This window comes from Felis catus, chromosome E1 (assembly GCF_018350175.1).
Source record: "Felis catus isolate Fca126 chromosome E1, F.catus_Fca126_mat1.0, whole genome shotgun sequence".
NCBI classification, from domain to species: domain Eukaryota; kingdom Metazoa; phylum Chordata; class Mammalia; order Carnivora; family Felidae; genus Felis; species Felis catus.
Window position 1 is genome coordinate 51462728 of NC_058381.1, and position 20017 is coordinate 51482744.

At 37.8% G+C, this 20017-nt stretch overlaps 1 long non-coding RNA gene across 1 annotated transcript in view; it reads left to right on the top strand.

The window, feature by feature from the left end:
- The window catches only part of LOC111557785, a 31037-nt gene extending 14225 nt beyond the window's left edge, over window positions 1-16812 (top strand). The window contains exons 3-4 of the long non-coding RNA XR_002738087.2: window positions 13765-13897; window positions 16337-16812. This is a non-coding gene — a long non-coding RNA (uncharacterized LOC111557785). The remainder of the gene's footprint in view (window positions 1-13764; window positions 13898-16336) is intronic.
- The last annotated feature ends 3205 nt before the right edge of the window (window positions 16813-20017 follow it).

Sequence of the window (20017 nt, forward strand, 5' to 3'; positions counted from 1 at the left end):
AAAAAAAAACAAAGAAAGACTGCAATAACTGTTAGTTGAATTGAATTGTACTGAACTGGCCTCATGAGGCTTTTAGTCTAATTGGGAAAAAAGACAGATTAAGCAGCAGAAAAAAGAAAGGCAAAGCATCAGAATTATAACTGCAAAATAATATGGGATAAAGCGAATATGTTCATCTTGGAGAAATACACTGTAAGGAATTATTGTAGTTGAGTAAGAGGTAATCAGAAAAGATGTTTAGACATACCTCTTGCGCTAAATCTTAAAGGATATTGTTATTTTTTTTGCTCCAGTGACTAACACATTCAACAGTTCATTAAGAAAGTGGAATATTTCAAATGCCAGAGGTTAAAGTGAGAAAGACAGACAATGTCATATACATTCTATAGAAACATAAATTGGCATAAACTTTCTGAAAAGTACTTTGGTTTTATCAGGAAACTTTTGGGAAGTCCATGACTTCACTCCAATTATTTCATTTCAAGCAATCTATTCTATTTTTTTTTAATATATGAAATTTATTGTCAAATTGGTTTCCATACAACACCCAGTGCTCATCCCAAAAGGTACCCTCCTCAATACCCATCACCCACCCTCCCCACCCTCCCACCCCCCATCGACCCTCAGTTTGTTCTCAGTTTTTAACAGTCTCTTATGCTTTGGCTGTGTCCCACTCTAACTTCTTTTTTTTTTCCTTCCCCTCCCCCATGGGTTCCTGTTAAGTTTCTCAGGATCCACATAAGAGTGAAAACATATGGTATCTGTCTTTCTCTGTATGGCTTATTTCACTTAGCATCACACTCTCCAGTTCCATCCACGTTGCTACAAAGGGCCATATTTCGTTCTTTCTCATTCAAGCAATCTATTCTAAATACATAAATAAACATTGGAGCAATGGTTTATATAGGATGATACTAGTCTCTCCTCTTTTATCTATACCATGGGTCAACCTTCAATTCATCACATTCAGTACACTCTAGGCTGCCTCAGGACCTTTGCTCTTGCTTTTTCCTTTGCCTGAAGTATTCTGCCGCAAACTTTTTCTTCTCTCAGCTAGATCCTATATATCTTCACCTCTTACTAAGTTTAAATATCCCTCTTCCAGGACTACTTTCCTTCTATTCCCACAGAAGAACATAAGTTTGGTTTACTCCAAAACTCCCTCCCCCCACCAATATGCTTACATATCACTCATAGGTCCTCACTCTCCTCCAAACATTTACAGACATGTTTTGAGAGTCTGTCCTTTCTATATATTCTAACTTCCATGAGAACAGGAACAGCTCTATCTTTCTTATTTCCGTATCTAAATGCCAAGCACAGTGTTGGCAGAGCAGGGCACACACCCGGCCAGTATTTGTTAAATAAACATACCAATAATTTCAATAGCAACAGATTAAAAAGAAGCTAAAAATTCAAGAGCCGACTACTTGTTTATAAGTGGTGATATAGTTGTAAGATGGTATATGAGAACCATTAAAACAATGTTCGCATTTGACACTCCCATAAAAATGCTTGCAACTGTTAAGTGCAAACAAAAAGGTATAAGGCAACAAAAATATAACGATCATCACTCTATGAAAGGTGGAGAAATGTATGCAGGAAGTAATTAATGCACTAGCAGACCGTTGACACTGATTATTGAGGCCTGGAGGGCTTGTGGGTGTGCCTCGTTCAAGTTGCAGGCTTGGGCCCTGGCTGTCAGTAATAAGTAAGACGATGAGAACTTTGATCTTATGGAATTTACTTGTTCGTGGTAGAGACAGATGATTAACAAGGTATAATTAAATATGTAGAAAGCCAATTCCAAGTTAGAAGCTCTTCTGGGGACCATGCAACAAGGTAGAGTGACAGAGTATATCAGTGCGAAGAGTCCTCTTGGGGTCTGGTTGACAGGGAGGGTTTTTTCCAACCAAGACCTCAGGGGTGAGAATGAGCCAAGCTTAGGAACAGTGTCCCTGAGGTGGGAGAGAACTTGTGACTTCAGTGTTCTTTCTTATGCTTTTCTGTATTTTTATTTCTCTATAATGAACATGAAACAGTTCTAGTTAGAAACAAATTAACTCCATAAAAAGCATATACATTGTCATAAAATTTGCACAGAATAGTGTGAACCACATAAAAAGGAAGAAAGAAAGAAGGAAAGAAGGAAGGGACATGTATACCATTCATTGAACTCAGCTACCTGGTGTCTACATAATGTCAAGACCTCCCACACTGCTCATCCTGACCCCATATGTATTGAGGATCTCAGCTGGAGTCTAAGTTGGGATTTCAACGTGGGAAATTAAATAATATAGTACACATAAATTACTTAAAACAGTGCCGGTACTTAGATGGTGGGGTGACCTATTTGCCTCAGTTTACCCAGGACTGGTCCCAGTTTTAATGTTTATTTATTTTGAGAGAGAGACAGAGGGACAGAGGGACAGAGCATGAGTGAGGGAGGGGCAGAGAGATAGGGAGACATAGAATCTGAATCTGAAGCAAGCTCCAAGCTCCCAGCTGTCAGCACAGAGCCTGACGAGGGGCTCAAACCCAGGAACCATGAGATCATGACTTGAGCCGAAGTTGGGCGCTCAACCAGCTGGACCACCCAGGCGCTCCTGTACTGGTCCCAGTTTTAAAACCTGGCACCTTCACCCACCTGCCCACAGTCCTAACATACAAAGAGGGTTGGCCACTCTGTTAGCAGGTACTTTTAATGATAAACTAGTGAATGGCACTCCCATTTTTGAGTGAGTGTTTTTATCCGGAGAGGAAGAGAGTTTTCATCACTAGCAGCTGATTGCCACCATCCATGTGTATCTCTTAGACATCAGTTCCCTGTGCTGAGTTACGTCAGACCCTTACAAGAGGGGCTGTAGACAGAAACCGAATAGGTGATTTTCACAAAAGCCTCATGAAATAAGCATTGTTCTGATGGCTGGGTGAGTTGGGAAGGGAAAATATTCCTAACTTCCGTAGGGAATATTGCACAGCATTGGTGAATAGAAAAGAGAAGGTAAGTCAGGGCTACAGTCAACTGAATATTTAGGTTTGTATCTTTTGAAGCCACTAAAATCTTTGAAATTTAGGACATAATTTCACCTTAGTGTAGTTTTATTACTTTGTTCATTTATTTTAAACACATGATATATTATAGCAATATTAATGAAATTGAAGGAAGTTAATAACACACAACCACATGATTCTAATATAATAGATGTTATATATTGTCCCAATATTTTTTAATATGCATTTTAAACAGTTATAAGTATAAGATGCTGCAAGTTAGGTATATATATGTTATATATAAAAAATCTTTATCTTTTTAAAGCACTTTTAGATTCACAGAAAAACTGAACAAAAGGTTCAAAGGTTTCCAATACGCTCCTTGCTCCCATACATGCATAACCTCACTTATTATGAGCATCCCCCACCAGAGTGGTATATATGTTGCAATTTTTTTGAGTTTATTTATTTATTTTGAGAGAGAGAGAGAGCAAGCAGGGGAAGGGCAGAGAGAGAGAGGGAGAGACAGAATGCCAAGCAGCCTCCATGCTCTCAACACAGAGCCTGACACGGGGCTGGAGCTCACAAATTATGAGCTCATACCTGAGCTGAAATCGAGTTGGTCAGGACTGAGCCATCTAGAAGCCTCACAACTGTGGAGTCTACACTGATATACCATAATCACCCAAAGTCCATAGTTCACACCAAGATTCACTCTTGGTGCTGCATTTTCTACGGGTTTAGAAAAATGTATGACATATATCCATCATTATAGAATCAATCATACTGAATAGTTTCACTGCCCTAAAAATTCTCTGTGCTGCACTTTTTGAGTCCTTCCACACCAGATCTTTTTACTGTCTCCACAGTTTTGCCTTTTCTAGAATCTCATGTGGTTGGAATAAGTATGTCGCCTTCCCAGTCTGGCTTCTTTCATTTAGGAGTATGCATTTAGGATCTCCCTTGCCAACTCTTTTTGTGGCTTCATTGATCACTTTTTTGGGGGGGTGCTGAATAATATTCCTATCCTGGTTATATGGTATGGATGTGCCATAGTTTCATTATCCATTCACCTATTAAAGAACTTCCAGATTGTGGCAATTATGAATGAAGCTACTATCAGCTCTTGTGTGCAGGGGTTTGGGTGGACATAAAGTTAATACTGGAGAGTGTGATTGCTGGATTGCATGGTAAAAGTATGTCTATTTTTTTAAGAAACTGCCATACTGTTTTTCAAAGCAGCTGCGCCATTTGCATTCCCACCAGCAAGGAATGAGAATTCCTGTGGCTCCACGTCGACACCAGCATTTGGTGTTAGTTAGTATGTTAGATTTTGGCCATTGTGACAGGCATGTAGAACTATCTCATTTTTTAATTTTTTAAAAAAATTTTGTTTAATGTTTATTTATTTTTGAGGGAGAGAGGGTGGGAGGGGTAAAGAGAGAGGGAGACACAGAATCCGAAGCAGGCTCCAGGCTCTGATCTGTCAGCACAGAGCTTGACATGGGGCTCAAACTCATGAACTGTGAGATCATGACCTGAGCCAAAGTCGGGCGCTCAATCACGGAGCCACCCTGGCACCCCTAATTTTTTTTCACATTTATGTATTTATTTTGAGAGAGAGAAAGGGAGGAAGTGCATGCTAGCGGGGGAGGGGCAGAGAGAGAGGGAGAGACAGAACCCAAGCAAGCTCTGCACTGTCAGCACAGAGCCCAATGCAGGGTTTGATCTCAGGAACCGTGAAATCATGACCTGGGCCAAAATCAGGAGTCCAACGCTTAATGGACTGATTGGCCCCGGAGTCCCTAAGTCATTTTTTTTTAATTTGACTTTCCTGATGATATAGCATCTTTTCAAATGTTTATTTGCCATATCTGTATCTTCTTTGGTGAGGTTTCTTAAGATCTTTAATCATTTTTAATTGGGTTGTTTTCTTACTGTTGAGTTTTAATTGTTCTTTGGATATTTTTGGTAACAGACCTTAATCAGATATGTCTTTTGCCAATATTTCCTCCCCGTCTGTGGCTTGTCTTTTAAATTTCTTGACAATGTCTTTTGCAGAGCAGAAGACTGTAATTTTAATGAATTCTACTATTAATTCCTTCTCTCATGGATTGTGTTTTTTGGTGCTGTATGAAAAATGCACTGCCAAACCCAAGATCTCCTAGATTTTTTCCTATGTCTTGTTCTAAGTGTTTCATAATTTTGAGTTTTAGATTTATGACCTAACTGTAGGTCTATGACTCATTTGGAGTTAATCGTTTATGAAGAGTAGAAAGTTTATGTCTAGATTCATTTTTTTTTTTGCATGTGGATATTTATTTGTTCCAGCATTCTATATTTTTATTTAATATATCATGCACATTGTTTCCAGTTCTCACATATCCTTTACCACCATCATTCTAAAGGCTGTGTAACATTTCATCACCAACATTGTGCCATAAGGCATATTTACAGAACTGTAATTATGCCCTCAAATGCAAGAACACACTAATGTCTTTGACTGCCTTTGCTACTTACTTGAAAATGCCTGTTAGTAATTTCAAGCACCAACAGTAGGTTATGACATCTATAGACAAAAAAAAAAAAAAAAAAAAAAAAAAAGTCTGGTGTTTTATTTTGCTTGTATTCATATTGAACATTTTTATCAAGTTTGCTTACTAGTTGTATGTCTTCTCTTGTACATTTCTTTTCCTATTTTTTCCCATTTATCTATCAGTGATTTGCTCTCCTTGACAAATATTCTTCTATTTTTACTAAGGTCTCTTGCTCTTTTCTCATCTTATTTTGTAAGAATAGTGTCTACTCTGCTGTTTACCTTTGCGTTTTGTTATATTTTTAACCTGCATAAAGTTTAAATTTTTACATAGAAATCTATTGAAAATTTTTTTTCTTTTTGTGACTTTTTTTCACTTGTCCATTTAGAAACCTATTTCCCTTCCATGACTTTAATAAATATTCAATTCTATTTTCATTGTAAAATGCACACTCTAGTTTTATATAGACATATATCTATATCTATATCTATATATCTCAATTTAATTTACTCTATGGAGAGATTTAAGACACTGTACTTTTTTATTTTCCAATTTGTTGCCACTTACTCTACTATGTACTTCAATGTGAACTCAATGGCATTTTAAAATAACATAATTGGAGTTCACATTTATGCCTTCTTTACTACTGTTGAACTATGTTTTAAGCTAAATTAATAAAGCAATGGCTATGTTGATAAAAAGCCATTTTTATAAATATCATTTGAATATTTTTTTACACATTTGACTTACATACATAACAAAAGTTTGGAAAGAAATAATATCTGTCCCAAACCTGATGAAGATTTGCAAATAATCATTTTGAGGTTTTAGATTGCTTTATCTCATTTCTACTGCTCCTTGTTATATTTTATGACTCACTGATTAAAAAGAGATGCTATTTTAATCTATTTTGCAAACTTCTCGGTAAATAAATGAACAAGTAAATGAACAAATAAATGAACAAAAACCATATATTATTCCATGCTCAGGTTGAGGGGGTGTAATTAATGACAAGACATAAGATTCTGCTCATATGAATAGGATAGAAAAAATATACAACTTAAAAAAATAGATCAAGATGGGGCGCCTGGGTGGCTCAGTCGGTTAAGCGGCCGACTTCGGCTCAGGTCATGATCTCACAGTTCGTGAGTTTGAGCCCCGCGTTGGGCTCTGTGCTGACAGCTCAGAGCCTGGAGCCTGTTTCAGATTCTGTGTCTCCCTCTCTCTGACCCTCCCCCGTTCATGCTCTCTCTCTGTCTCAAAAATAAATAAACGTTAAAAAAAATTAAAAAAAAATAGATCAAGAGATCATGACATAAAAAAACAAAGATTATGAGAGCTGGCTAGAAAGAGCCTTAGAAGACATCTGGTTCAACTAGTTCATCAGATTTGTAATAAAAATAATAGCAGTGAATGTTAACTTGACATGACAACACAGAGACTATACTGAGTGTATTATCTCATTTATTGATCAGAATTACCTTCTACGTACTTCCAGTTTACAAATGAGGAACTTTAGGTGTGATGCCATTGTTTCGGCATGATCATGAAGCCACTGGCCTCCAATGAAGAAAAGTGACTTTCAAAAATTACAGAGTTGAGTCAAGACTATCAGACACCCTGAGATATGCTGATATGATGTGGCTGGTGTAAGACAGCACACACACACACACACACACACACACACACACAGTCACACACATCCAGATTTTCTGATGAAGCCATTTCATTTTTTTAATTTTATTGTTGAAAAAAAAATTTAATGTTTATTTTTGAGAGAGAGAGACTGAGCACGAGCAGGGGAGGGGCAGAGAAAGACACACACACACACACACACACACACACATACACACATACATCCAGATTTTCTGATGAAGTCGTTTCATTTTTTTATTTTATTGTTGAAAAAAAATTTAATGTTTATTTTTGAGAGACAGAGACTGAGCACGAGCAGGGGAGGGGCAGAGAAAGACACACACACACACACACACACACACACACACACACACACAGAATCCGGAGCAGGCTCCAGGCTCTGAGCTGTCAGCACAGAGCCCGATGTGGGGCTCGAACCCACAGATTGTGAGATCATGACCTGAGCCGAAGTCAGAAGCTCAACCGACTGAGCCACTCAGGTGCCCCTCATTTTTTAAATAGAATCATTTCTAAGTACCCAAAATATACAATGTACAAATATAGAATATTATTAATACATTTATACTCCTTTAAAGATCCGCTATTGTAAAGATATTTGTGCCTCTCACAGTTGTGACAGATAGAAGTAAAATAATTAATCGTAATTAACTGTTATGCTCAGGCTTTCTTGCCAAATCCGTTTAATGTAATTAGATGTGCTCCTTGCACTCCATTTTGCTGTGATGGGCTCAAATTCTGGCTGGGTTTCATGTGGTGTCATCACATCCTGTAGTCATCATTGTAATTTTCTCCATTAGGGTAGCTCCCTGACGGAGTGCCCTATGCCAGGCATATCATTCTATATTTTCTATTCTGTTAACGATGTCAAGGAATGCATCACTACCACCTTTTCTCCTCACACCAAAATACCATGAATTGCCAACATATGATTTAAATGGGAGGCGGGGATCTTAGGCTACAGGGCAGAGCTCTGGCGTATAGAAGCCTGTAGTTAATCTTTTGTCTCTCTTGTAAACTAGCGGATCACTTTTGGGTCAAGTTACTTAATCTTTCTAATTCTCATTTTACCTGTCTGTAAAATGGGGGTAAGGATTCACAGAGTCTCGGGGATTTTATAGAGATTTACATTTACAGCATGTAATTGATTCTCAAGAAATATTAAGTTTCCTTTCCAAAGACAGGTTTCTTTCCGTAGAAATGGGGCAGTCCTTGAGATCTTGTTTGCATAGTTATCACGGATAAGTTTTAACCCGAGTACTTCTGTTACCCTAATTCGGCCTTGAATATTAACATGGCATTCCTAATTAGGTCTTAATCTCGTTGGGAGAGTTAACAGTAAGTACTAAGGACTCACATAACACAATCTAAGCTTGCGTATTAGTCCAGAGAAGGACAGCTATAATTTTCCATTCTTCTCTGGTTGATTTTCCCCTATTAACATTATTTGCTGAAGATGGAATTTCATAGTAGGAACAGAAGGGGAGGGAAAAGAAGGATTTCAGCTTATGATGATCACAGAGCCATCTCTGAAGGGCTTGGTCTTATACATGCTGGGTGCCAAACTTTGGTCTTCATTCTGAACTTCCTCACACATTCTCTTGGATACACGAAGCGAAAAGCCGAAGCCACTGCAGCGGATAGATTTTTACAATGGCGAAATATGACGGAAAAGACTCTGGGCTCATCATTCAGAGAAACCATCTGTGCCGGAGTAACTGTCTGTAGAGGGAAAAAATAAATCATTTTCAAAAATCCCATTGCTCCAAAATCTGGTCCAGTGCCACCGTCCTGAGTGCCAACTATTCCATCTGGCAAAAGCAAGTCATGGAAAAGCACAAAAGCAATTTACCCAATTGGCCTGGGCAGAAAGTTTATTCTTCAATTATTTTTTTGTGAGTCTTCCCTCCGAGTGTGGCTCAGATAGTTCTGCACTAGGATCCCCAGCTGGGCAGGGTTCAACTAGGCAAAAACACAACTTGGGGTGAGTAGCAGTGAAATTTGCAGTTAGTCTCCCTCATTTAGAATCCTCCCTCCTGTTTAGAATCCCTCTTTCTGAATGGGTTAACCCTATTGAGTGGTTTTTAAAGAGGAGCTTCCTGATAGGATCATACAGGGAGATACAGAGTGAGTTGGTATTCAAATTTACTATTACAAACTATCAGGGATCTTTGAAAATTTATAATCTGACAGCCTCGCTTCTTAGATGGGCTGCTGTGGTGAATGCAATTAATTGGGGACTTCCTCATCTCTATTCTTTTCTATTATTTTTAGGCAAAGGCTTCATTTTAAAAGTAGTCTACTTTCCCTTCAGTATCCTTGGAAACCAACCAATCCAATGGTTTTGCTGCATTGGCGAGGCCATCTATTTCTTGGGAGATTGCCATTTAGAGGATTAAAATTATAAGGCCCCAAAGAAGGAATTTTTCCAACAGCAGATCAATCTGTGTACCTTTCAGAGAGTTTTCTAGAAATTTGCTTCAGAACAGCTGAATAGATGTAATGTCATTTCAGGACTAGGACACTCAGCTCCGATAGAGGTTCTAACCAGCAAACGTTGAGAGCTATCACCAGCTGGTTATTTGCAGTCCGTGGAATACATGTTCTGTACTCCAGAGACATGAATCACTTGTTCAATTAAAAATAGTATTTCCCTAGCAATTATTTGATCAAGAACGGGAATAACTTGTGGGTGAAATGATGGCCAATTTGCATTCCCATCTTGGAAACAGGCCTGTCGTTTTGACAGCATATACACATATCGATTTGCTTTTCTCTCTGAAACAACCAGCTCCAGAATTAATGACTGTAGATTCTTCTAGGATTTCCTTAAAATTAGGTCAAGGCTTTCCATTGTGGGAGTTAAATGCATGCTTCTCACTGTGGAATTCAGGGGGGAAATGAGTTGCCAAGAGAAAGGCATATTAAGGACCTAGTCATACACAATTCTTTACCAAATTGTATCGGAGTCCTGTTTTGCCTACTCAAGACAAAGTGAATTACTCCATAGGATTATAGCATGGAATAGCTGACCAATGACAACCTCCAAGTGTCACAATCCAGTTTAAACAATCATTTTATCTGAATTATTAAATGCCTTTAATTTTTCAAAACTTTATTAGATACCTCCAATGTGTCAATTTCTCCATAGAAGCTGGGTATAATCCATTGTGGTCTAAAGCTTAAAAATGTTCACCACTGTTTGAGAAAGATTCATATAAATTAATACTTAGAAAATAAAGCATATAACATTGTGAAGGAAAAAGGATAGATCAGTTAATTATCCTATATAGATTTGATTTCTGCCTTTGGATTTGAAGCATGAAAAAGTAAAAAAACAAAAAAAAAAGTGGAAATAAGGGTAATTCTAAACAAAGGTAGGAAGATGCCGAAGCCATTGACTTGTGAAAGTTTGGGATAGTGTGGAAAGTACATAAATGGTTCAACATGACTGAGTGTGGAAATAAAGGAAGTAAAGGAAGTTAAAAGGGGCCTTCTGTGCTATGTAAAAGTGTTGTGACTTAATTGTCTAGGATATAGATATTTATGGAAGAACTTTAAGCAAAAAACTGCTAAGCTCCTGTGTGCATTTTAGAAGAATGAGGTACAACAAAGAGTTTTTAGAGGGGAAGCAGTGGAGACAGAATAACAAGTTAGACAGTAGGAGTGTCCCAAAGAATGAGGATTGGACCTAAAAGTAAAATTTGGGCAGATGGAACCAAGAAAACTGATGGTGAGGATGTGTGTCATTGCTGATGTCATTAACAGAAGGTAGAGAACAGAGGAGTCAAATGGATACTTGCTTTTCATTTACTCTTTGTGTTTTGGCTTGCTTCAACTATGTCATTATTTCCCTATTAATATTCATTTACTTATATAGATGGAAGTATTCTAGCATGAAATCAGGAGGAAGGACAACAAATGATAATATATGTTGTGGGTGGAGAAAGGCTACACTATTGTCTTGGATAACTGTAGTATTTCCTGGATTTCTGTTTGGGAAATCTGACTTAAATTCATTCCTACTATCCCTGATCTGTCCAGTGGCTATTTTCAAATCAGATTATTGGATTTTATATTTGATCTTTTAAATGTCACTGTTCCAGTCTGATGAGACTACTGAGAATTTTGATTCTGTTGTGTCTTATGTTCATTGTGTCTTTCACCTTTAGGTCATGAAAAGGTGAGGGGCAATATTTGTGCATATAGGATTTTCCCAAGTCACAAATACAACTTTTACTGAACAACACCAGGAACACTGTGCTGTTGAATAAAACTAAGTACTTCACTCCACTGAGATACCAAGAAACCAATCAGTCTTCCAGTGGAGTTATTCAGGAGTCATAAATCTACTGCAAAGTGCTGTAATTTAGACCAAGGCTATAAAGGGAAGCTACATCGAGTGTGTTTTGCTTAAATCAATAGCTTGTAATTTCCCATTATACCTACAAAAATCCGGGGCTGGTAGCTGTAAATGTACTTCACGTACCTCTTGATTGATTATAGCTTGATGTCCTTATGTAAAATTCAAAATGATATTTCTGCTTCCAATATTTGTCTTGGCATGGTAGAGTAACATCATTGCATTATTTTAAAAAAGTTAGGAATGAAGAATACTTTTGTTGTAAGCTTGATCCCACTATCATCTAATAATACTACGTTTTATTAATTAACTAAAAGGAGCTGTAATCAATTGAGTGCTTACTACATGGTAGTCATTAATCATCTAAATTGGTGATTTCAGCTAATTCTCCTAACAATGACATGATTTTAGCATCATAAGTAGTCCTGGAACATGGGTGGGGAAACTCATGCTTAGAAGAATATGGCACTTTCTCATGATATTTAGGTTACCCAGTATATATTTGAACCCACATTTGTGTACCTATCTACAAGAACCTGAACACTTCATTGGATAGTATGATGACATCTGTTAATAATCCATAGGAATAACAAATTTATTTTTCAAAGCTTCTGAACTCCAGAAACTTGAAAACTCAAAGCCTAAAGTTTGACAAACATAAGATGAATTCACATATGAGCAGAGAGTGGGATAAAACCAGCACTCTTACTGTGTTTAAAAAAAAAAAATGAACCAATGGAGTTCATTGGTTCAATGTCAAAGAAGGAGACACTGGGGGCACCTGGGTGGCTCAGTTGGTTAAGCATCCGACTTTGGCTCAGGTCATGATCTCGCGGTTTGTGAGTTCGAGCCCCGCATCAGGCTCTGTGCTGAGAGCTCAGAGCCTGGAGCCTGCTTCAGATTCTGTGTCTCCCTCTCTCTCTGCCCCTCCCCTACTTGTGCTCTGTCTCTCTCTGTCTATAAAAATAAATAAAATGTAAAAAAAAAAAAAAAGGAGACATTGGATTTTCTGTAGGCAAATGTGTTTCCAATTGTTGACAATATCTGAGGTAGTTGGCTAAATTGGACATTCTTTTGAGACCTTGTTCTTTATTTGGTCTAAATTTGATTCAGTGTGCATCTCAGCAGGGATTTGAAACTACAATACTTAACAGATTACTATTCTTGCTCCTGAATGCATCATATGTCTTTATTCCTACAGACTGAAATCTGTGAAGTGTTTCTCAGGTTATACCCTTTCCCTGTTGCAGAAAGGGGGTTGGTGTGCATGGTATGACAACTTTGTGGCTACTCATGGGCCACGTGTCTTCGCTATTTTATTTGAAGCTGTGTCCTATAGCACAAGGCCCATAAATATGCCGGTGCAAAAACAATGTCTAAAGTCAAAACTTACAGCTTTTTCTTTATCTCTCCTTTGGAGCAAACAACCAAGAACTTACTGGTGTTCTTTACTTTCAATAGGTATCTGGGAAATTGCAACACGTAGAAAGAAGACAACAGCTCAATACTCATCTCCCCGAGGACAAGTTTACTTCAGTTTAAAAAAAAAAAAACAAAACACCACAGGGTATTTTACTATTTGTAGTTTTTCTGGTAAAGGGAGAACTTGAAAGAAATGGTCTCCACCGCTGTGTACCAAAGAGGAAATGATGTTGAGAAATTGCAGACTTTTGAGGCATTAAGCAATGAGCTGTTCAGAAAAATAAATAAATAATTTCACAAGGAAAGAAAAAAAAAACCCAACCTCCTTGGGAATTGAAATATATTAGACAATGCATCAAAGAGGGTAAAAGAAAAAAGAAAGTCAGGTAGTTTACAATAAGATCGAGGGAGATAAAGTCCTGAATGTCCCACTTCTCATGATTAAAAAGCAAGGAGGCAACACAGGGCTGTGCATTCAAGGTAGTTCATAAGGACAAACGGAAAAGTGTAAGAAAGAAAACAAAACAAAACACTTCAGTCCCATGGCCTTATTTCCATCTGCTCACATTGCCCCCACCTGCTCCAGTTTATAAAGTGGCTCAGTGTCATGTGAAGGACATTCTTGTTGCGTTGGCTTGGCCTGCACAGAGCCATGTGACATGTTGGAGAAGTTTCAGCCTGTTCTTAGCTTCCCTGTGCGACTTTGGGGCTACATTCCTAACATTGAAGATAGACATTCTTCCCTCAAGTTTTCCCCGTAGATTTACACGTGTGCTCTTTTTCTTTTTAAAGCAGGAGTGACTCCAGCAGTTCCTTAGATCTGGGTTTTTCTCACACACCCAGAATTTGCTTTGGTGAAGGCAGCCAGGCAAGTCAGGAAGGAGACCACTCAACACGTAAAGAATGTCATGCTGCTTTCTTCCTATGGGTAGGTATTGTGTCTTGAAGAATCACAGAAATGGAGACTATTTGATCGTCACACTCAAAAAGAGGACAGAGTTTGTTCTGCAGAGATGGCAGGGAATAAACTGAAATTTATGACCGAGAGTCAGAAAGTCAGGCCTCCATTCACAGCTTTACCTCAAGTCGGGTGACCTGAATCAAGCTCTTACCTCTCCGAGCTTTAAATTCCTCATCAAAAAAAAAAAAAAAAAAAGTACATCAATATTTTTCAACTAGCTCCCTATTCCCCATCAGACTCATATATAGTTGTAGATATAAGGTACATGTACATCACATACATAGAGATACCTAGACATCAGGGATCAGGTTTTCTTCCCAAGATTCTAGATTTAAGTGGGCCGTAGGTGAAGTCCAGACACTAAAGAAATTAGTGTTGGGGTGCCTGGGTGGCTCAGTGGGTTAAGCGTTTGACTTCAGCTCAGCTCATGATCTCATGGTTCGTGAGTTCAAGCCCCACACTGGGCTCACTGCTGTCAGCATAGAGCCTGCTTTGGATCCTCTGTCTCCCTCTCTCTCTGCCCCACCCCTAGCTCACACTCTCCCTCTCGCTCTCAAAAATAAATAAACATTAAAAAGATTTTTAAAGAAATTAGTATTTATTAAAAGCTATCCAAGTGACACTAATGAGGTACCTTGGTTTAGAGCCACTTATATAGACAACATCTAAGTAACCCCCATTCTCTACCTATAGAAATCCTACTTAAAATAATTTTCAAGGAGTTTTTATGCACATGGCAATGAGGCAAAACAAAGGAGGAAGAAGAGGAGAAAGGGGGGAAGGAGGAGGATAAATGTAAATCATTATTCTTGGCCTTCAGATCCTCATAATCTCTCAGGGAGTACCCAATAATATCACTATCACAACAGCATAGGCTATGTTTAGTCAAAGGAGTTTATGGCCAAATCCTTAAAAAAATAGAAGTGAAATAATCCATTCATGAGAACTTATAGAAACAGGTGGAAATCAACAGGAATTAGAATTAGGGCATGGAAGAGATGTGTGGAAGGACAGATGACATGTGTTTATCAGGTGTGAGGGAATACGCTTTAGACACACAGGACTCTTCCTGGTCCGGATCCATCATGGGTGTCACGCCCCTGAGCCTTTGCACGTGTCACTCTCTCCGCTCACATCACTTCTTTATCAGTTGCTTTTATGTGTCATTTCCTATTTGTATATTTTCCTACCTTTAATAAAGATCTGATTACCCCTAGTTTTTGTTGCTGAAGGACCTCTTCATATTACCTTTTTATCACCTACTAGATTCCATGATAGTTGTTTTGAAATCTGTCTCTTTCTTTACAGCTTTTTAATTAAGTGCTTAAAGTTTCTCTTTTATGGTCAACATGTAACACAGTATCTTGCACAGAGAAAGTTACCTTTTTAAAAAAGTTTATTTATTTTGAGAAAGAAAGAGAGAGAGAGAGCACGCATGTGCAAGCAGGAGAGGGGCAGAGAGAGGGAGAGAGAAAGAATCCCAAGCAGGCTCCGCACTCAGCACAGAGCCCCGATGCGGGGCTCAAACTCACGAACTGTGAGTTCCTGACTTGAGTCTAAATCAAGAGTTGGAGGCTTGACTGACGAAGCCACCCAAGCACCCCTCACACAGAGAAAATATCCTTGAGTTGAAGTAAGTATGGGCAGAAGAACAATAGCAATAAAGGTTTTTGCTGAGAATGGTTAGGGAATAAATAAGGACACACGATGAGGACAGAATATAAAATTTGTGTGTTTTGAGTAGTGTCACATTTGGAGACACACAAATAAAGGGAAGTAATTTGAAGCTATTGCAACTGGAATTCTCTGAGCAGAAAAATAACAAGAGTTGGAGACTTGATTGGAAAGGGAAGAAAATGAAGGTGAGGAATGTTCAAGAAGGATCAATAAGAACTGAGAACTAGAGATGAATTAAGAGTGCTATTGTCCTTCAGATAAAAATGTACTCATATCTGAAGCACAAAAAGAGAGGACGGGGTATCCATATGAAGACTTTTTACAGACCCTGGAGGGGTGAAAATAGCGGCTGAATTTTGCAAAGGAAGCTGAGGCTGGAGGTGGGGCTCTGAGAGCTGTTGACACAGGGGTGATGACTAAAGATACAGAAACTAATAGAAAGAGAGAACATGAGAAAAATGAGCAGAAGGTTAAGCATCTTTGGGAAAGGGCTTGAGGAGGAAGAAAAATCACCATGTGAGCCAGGAATAGAGAAGTCAACAAGAAGAGAAACAGTTAAACTGAAAAACAAAACCAGAAACAAAAAACAAACTTGGGTTGGTTCAAATAAACTGAATACAAAAATAAATAAATAAAAATTAGTCCTAGATGAACCGAAATTCCACTCTAGAGAGAGAAAGCAAAATTATTAGAAGATAAAAATTAATTCCTGTCCATTTTTTTTTCCAGCTTCTTTCTAATCTGGAGATTCTCAAAGTGGGGAGAAATGAAAGAAAAAAAAAAGGAAGAGAAACTAAAAAATGTGGTATTAGAGTCTAAAAGGAACAGAGAGAGTTTCTAAAAGGAACTAGTGGCAAAGTGAAAAAAATTCCCAGATAGGGAAAATAGGTTTAGAAAGAATGCTGTTGTTAGTTTTAGCTAAAAGAAAGTTCCAGAAAACTCCTGAAAAAGCTTCAGTTTCTGTGCAGAAGCGAAGCTCACAGGGAGGAAGGATGTAAATTGACTGAGTAACAGAATAAAGGAGAGAGTTGAGATGAATGATCGAAGCAGAAGTGAATTATTTTTCAAAGAAATGGGATGGCATTTATCTGAAAATAACTAACAAAATAAGCATTTTGTTCCATCAGTCTGTATGTCTGTTACATTGTTAACATCACAGGGTCTAAATTATGGAACTCCATACATAGTAAAGCTTGAAATCTGTATGTGTGTCCTCCAACTTTGTTTTTATTCTCCCAATTGCTTTGATTATTGTAAGTCTTTTTCATTTTCATATACATTTTTGAATCAGTTTTTCAATTTCCACCAAAAAAATCTAGGTTTTTTTTAATTGGGATTGTTTTCTTTCTTTCTTTCTTTCTTTCTTTCTTTCTTTCTTTCTTTCTTTCTTTCTTTCTTTCTTTCTTCTTTCTTTCTTTCTTAGAAATGTTTATTTAGTTTTGGGGGAGAGAGCATGAGCAGGGGAGGGGCAGAGAGAGACGGGGACAGAGGATTCAAAGCAGGCTCTGCACTGACAGCAGAGAGCCCAATGTGGGGCTTGAACTCATGAACTGTGAGATCATGACCTGAGCCAAAGTCAGATGCTCAACTGACTTAGCCACAATCCAGGTGCCCCAGGATTGTTTTCAATGTATAGACTGATTCGGAGGAGATATGACAACTTTGATAATCTCAGGTCCTCCTGATCAATGAATGTATTTTTCCACTTATGTAATTTATTTTTAAAATTTGGCTTCTCACATTCAATGTTTTGTAGTCTTTTAGCATATAGATATTGCACATCTTCTTTCAAAGCTATTTCTAAAAGTTTCTTGATTTTGATGCTACTGTAACTTTTGATGCTATTTTTATTTCAATTTCTAATTGTTCATTGTTATGAAATTTTAATGTATTAGTGCTCATCCTCCTGCATTGCTAAGCTCACTTGTTAGTCCTGGTAGCTCTTTTGTAAATTCTCTGGGGTTTTCTGTGTAAATTATCATCCATTCTGTAAATAAAATTCTGTTTTATATCTTCTTTTCCAATGTACATGCCTCTATTTTCCTTGTTTTAAGTGGTAGAACCACTAGAACAATGTTAAGTGGACGATGTTTTCCTTGTCTTGGGAGGATCACGTTCAGTTCTTCACCATTAAGTATGATGCTCCCTGTTTTGTAGGTGTCATTTTTAAAGTTGAGGAATTTCTGTCTATTTCTAATTTGCTGAGAATTTTTATAGTGAGTTGACATTGAATTTTGTTGAGTGCTTTTTCTGCGTATACACACACACACACACACACACACACACACACTTTGCTTAAAAGTCTAGTACACTGCTTTTGTTAATATTGAGCCACCTTTGCATTCCTAAGATCAACTCTAATGTGTCTTGTTGTGTTATCTGTTTTGGGGGTTTTTGTTGTTGTTGTTGTTGTTGTTATTGATGCATTCAATTTATTAACATTTTGTAAAGGATTTATATCTCTAACTTAATAGAAGATGCTGCTTTATGCTTTTTTTGTTTTATTTTGTTTTTGTAACATCTTTGGTTTCGTTAATAGAGAGATTCTGGCTTCATAAAATGAGTTGGTAAGTGTTCTATCTTCTATTTTCTGCACAATTTGTATTACTATTACTACTGATTTTTACCGTTTGGTAAAATTTGCTGGTGCAGCCATCTGGGCCTCAAGTTGTCTAAGGGGAAATATTTTTAAATTATTAACTGAATTTCATTAATGGATATTAATCTATTTCTTCTTGAATGAGCTTTGTTAATAGTGTCTTTCAAAAAACTTGTCCGTTTCATATGTTATCAAATTTCTTAACGTAAGCTTTTTTTCATAATATTCTCTTAACATTTAAAATTTTTTTTAATGTTTATTTATTTTTGAGACCGAGAGAGACAGAGCATGAACAGGGGAGGGTCAGAGAGAGAGGGAGACACAGAATCTGAAACAGGCTCCAGGCTCTGAGCGGTCAGCACAGAGCCCGACGCGGGGCTCAAACTCACGGAGCGTGAGATCGTGACCTGAGCCGAAGTCGGCCGCTTAACCGACTGAGCCACCCAGGCGCCCCTTAACATTTTAAAGTCTATAGAGTATGTACTGATAAGCAATTTTTCAGCTGTAATATTGTTAGATTACACCTTCTTCTACATTTTTTGATCAGTATTTGCTTTGATCTCTTAAAACAGTTTTCGGTTCCATTAAGTTTTTGATTGCTTATCTGTTTTCCTTTCCTTACTTTGAATTTTGTTCTGTTTAAAAACTTTCTTTTATCTAGAAATTTCTTTTATTGAAGTATAATTAAAATACAGTGTTATATTAGTTTCAGATGTACAATATAATCAACAATTCTATATATTACTCAGTGCTCATCATGATAAGTGTACTCTTAATCCCCTCTATTCTTTAATCTATCTCTTATTTTTATTATTTTTTTCTCATGCTTACTTTGGGTTTAATTTGCTCTCTTTTTTGAGTTTCTAAGAGGGAAGCTAGACCATTGTTTTGAATCTTTATTATCTTCTATAAACATTTATTTCTACAAATAGCCTTCTAAAGTACTGCTTTAATTGCATCCCACAAATGTTGACATTTTGTATTTTTGTTTTCATTCAATTCAATTCAGTTTTCCAATTTTCCCTATGACTTCTTATTTGACTCATAGATAATTTATCTTTCTTCTCTCTTTATTTCTATTTTAATTCCTATGCAGTAAGAGGACATACTTTGTATTATTTCAATTCCTTTAAAGGTTAATTTTGTTAATGTTTATTTATTTATTTTGAGAGAGAGAGAGAGCAAGCAGGGGAGGGGCAGAGAGAAAGAGAATCCAAAACGGGCTCTGTGCTGACAGTGCAGAGCCTGACGTGGGGCTCGATACCACAAACTGTGAGATCCTGGCCTGAGAGGAAATCAAGAATAGGACGCTCAACTGACTGGCCAGCCACCCAGGCGCCCCTCTCTAGAACATGTTAAGATTTGTTTTGTTGCACAGAATGAGTTTTACCTTTGTGGATAATATATTTTTTATTTTTTAAAATTCATTAATTTTGAGAGAGAGACAGAGAGAGCAAGCGGGGGGTGGGCAGAGAGAGAGAAGGAGAGAGAGAATCCCAAGCGGCTCTGCTCTGATAGCACAAGCCGGACTCAGGGCTTGAGCCCACAAACCGTGATATCATGACCTGAGCCAAAACCAAGAGCCCAACCAACTGAGCCACCCAGTTGCCCCTGTGGATAATGTATTCTTTAAAAAAATTTTTTTTTCAACGTTTATTTATTTTTGGGACAGAGAGAGACAGAGCATGAACGGGGGAGGGGCAGAGAGAGAGGGAGACACAGAATCGGAAACAGGCTCCAGGCTCTGAGCCATCAGCCCAGAGCCCGATGCGGGGCTCGAACTCAGGGACCGCAAGATCGTGACCTGGCTG